Source organism: Carica papaya, chromosome 3 (genome assembly GCF_054855325.1).
Source record: "Carica papaya isolate Zhongbai chromosome 3, ASM5485532v1, whole genome shotgun sequence".
In the NCBI taxonomy this organism is placed as follows: Eukaryota; Viridiplantae; Streptophyta; class Magnoliopsida; order Brassicales; family Caricaceae; genus Carica; species Carica papaya.
This window is the reverse complement of record NC_142311.1, coordinates 20,347,621-20,350,755: the sequence shown is the minus strand read 5'-3', so window position 1 is coordinate 20,350,755 and position 3,135 is coordinate 20,347,621. Positions and strand designations below refer to the sequence as shown.

The 3,135-nt window shown below is 30.3% G+C and overlaps 1 non-coding gene across 1 annotated transcript; it reads right to left on the bottom strand.

The window, feature by feature from the left end:
- Positions 1 to 951: 951 nt before the first annotated feature.
- On the bottom strand, positions 952 to 1,058 carry LOC148266820 (small nucleolar RNA R71). The gene has a single exon (XR_015818184.1). It is a non-coding gene; the product is annotated as a small nucleolar RNA R71 (small nucleolar RNA).
- Between the last annotated feature and the right edge of the window lie 2,077 nt (positions 1,059 to 3,135).

Here is a 3,135-nt window from a genome sequence, read left to right as displayed (position 1 = left end):
ATAAAAATTTAATTTTAATTTCTAGATAATAATAGAATTTTCTACAATTTTAATATTTGGTATACAATTTTAGTGCACTTCTAAATTCGTCCACCAAAATTTTAATGTCATTGTTGGAGATTGTTAGTATCAATATCAATATTAAGGGTTCCATTAATCTAGAGTTTATTTTTTTATTTTTAATTTAAGTTTAAATTTTTTATTTTATTTATTTATTTATTCATATATATTTTTTTTGTTTTTTTGTTTTTAGTTTACTTGCATTTTTAGTTTTTAGTTTTTATTTTAATTTAAGCGTATTTTTTTTTTGTTTTGTTTATTTTATTAAACTTTATTTTATTTTTATTTATTATTATTATTTTTTTGTGAGCAAATTTGGTCGTTTCTTTTTCTGTTTTCAGTTGGTATATGAGTCGATCGAACAATGTAAAAATATTTTCTATAAATCCAGAGATCAAAAAGACTTCTAAACAACTGAATCGAGAGAGAGGGGAACACTTAGTAGCAGAAAGATAAGTAAGAGTTAAGATGGTTGAACGTAAAGGAATTAGACGAGTATGGGATGTTTTGAACGAGAATAATGGGAGAACACTCAAGAACTTTGCTATTCCTTCACTTTTAGGAGCTTCATCCATCATAGTTCGACTGAGTGTCAACGCTAACAATTTTGAGATTAAACCTACCATCATTCAGATGATCCAAACCTCAATTTAGTTTAGGGGTTTGTCAAATCATGATCCTAATGCGTATCTCTTTAATTTTTTAGAAATTTTTTATACTTTTAGACAAAATAGTGTTTCTAATGATGCAATTAGACTTAGAATTTTTTCTTTTTCTTTAAGAGATAAAGCTAAGAATTGATTGCATTCACTTCTTGCATGTACAGTTACTACATAGGAAAACTTATCTAAAAAATTTTTGGTTAAATTTTTGCCACCAGTCAGGATGACAAGGATGAGAAATGATATCACAAGTTTCTATCAAAGGGATAGAGAGACATTGTATGAGGCATGGGAGCGATTCAAGGAGTTGATTAAAAGATGCCCTCATTATTGGTTGCCTAAGTGGTTGTTGGTCCAAACATTTTACAACGGATTGAGCCAACAAACCAAGATCACAATCGATGCAGCTACTAGAGGTGCTTTGATGGGAAAGTCTATGGATGATGCTTTTGAGCTATTGGAAGTGATGGCCATGAACAACTTACGATGGCCAACAGAAAGACTTTAACCCAAAAAATGCAGAATATATGAAATTGATGCTTTAATTGCTTTTAATGCAAAAATTAATTATTTATTTAAGAAAATTGATCAAAAGATCATTAATGTTGTTAATTCTCATGTGCAGGGTTTATTTTAAGATCCTTTTCAAAACATGAGGCGAAGCAAGTAAGTTTTATAGCTGGGCAGTGCATGCCACCATATAATCTATACTCTAATATATATAATCTTGGGATGAGAAATCATCCAAATCATTCACGGAGGAATCAGTAGAATGTGTTCGGGCCTCCCCTAGGATTTTAGCCTCAAACCATCACTTAAAGATATGATCAGAACCATTCATAAGAACATAACAGAGTTTGCAACAAAAACTAAAGCAGCCATTCAGAATCAATGATTAATATTGTAAAACTAGTAAGCGTCGATCAAGAACTTAGAAATCCAAATGGGGCAGTTGGTAAGCATCATAAATGAGAGAGTTTAAGGTAACTTATCGAGTAACATTGAGACAAATCCAAAGGAACATGTTTTGGCAATCACCTCGAGAAACAAGAAGCAGTTGGCAAATGCGAGAATGGATGGAGGAACAAAAAAGAAGAAGGTTGAAAAAGAGAAGGTGAAGCAAGAAGAGGATAATAAAAAAAATACTCAAGGCCTATGTGCCACCTGTTCTATTTCTACAACGCCTCAAAAAGCATAATGAAAGTTTTCTTAAATTTCTTGATATATTTAAAAAACTTCAAATTAATATTCCTTTTTCAAATGCTCTTACTCAAATGCCAAAGTATCCGAAGTTTTTTAAGGAGATTCTAGCAAAAAAGAAGAGTTTAGAAGATCATGAGATTGTTACGCTTACTAAGAAATGCAGTACTATTATTCTGAATAAGTTATTGCCTAAAGTGAAATATCTAGGGAGTTTTACTATACCATGCAATATTGGAAATTCTTATTTTAAAAATGCTCTTTGTGATATTGGTGCTAGTATTAACTTAATGCCTTATTCAGTGTTTAAAAAGTTAGGAATTGGCGAGATGAAGGCCACAACAATGTCATTATAACAGACAGATAGATCAATGAGATACCCACTAGGAATAGTAGAGGATATGTTGGTAAAGATGGAAAAACTCATATTCTCTATCGACTTTGTAGTTCTGAAGATGGAAGTTGATAAGAAATTTCATTCATACTTGGGAGATCCTTCCTCGTAATAGGCAGAGCATTGATCGATGTACAGGACGGTAAGTTAATATTACGAATTGGGAAAGAACATGTAACTTTTAATAGTTTTCATGCTTCAAAATTTCCTCTGGACACTGATGAATTAATGTGGGAGGGTATGGGGAGGATCGAATAAACTCCTATAACCCACTCAAAGTATGCAATACCGAAACTTAATTGCCTAGAAAACTTCTTCCTCTAATTGAATCTACAATCCTAAAATGAATGTAAAACAAAGATTAGAAAAAATAAAATAAGAAAAGAAAAAACACCACTGACTTACCGATAAGTTGATCTCCGCTCATTGGCTCAACAAGACTTCTGAAGATTTTTGCTTCTTGAAGAACTTGAAAAAAGAAAAAAAAAATAGTAAACATGCTAATTGAAGAAAAGCCTAAGCTTTCAATAATATTTTTCTCAAATTGGTTGTAATTTTTGTTTTACAACCTATAGGCAAAGGCCTATTTATAAGCTTTCCCAGGATAGTTCTAAATGATCACAATTACCTGAAGAAATTAATAAAATAATATCTAAAATAAAATTCTATCTAATTCTAAGATAATTACATAATAAAATATTTATTTTATCCCATCTAATCAGAAGATAATTAATTAAATAATATTACAAATATAATTTACATTAAAATAATAATTAAAATAGGTTAGACTTTATCCCATGTGATTTTCATGTAAAACAC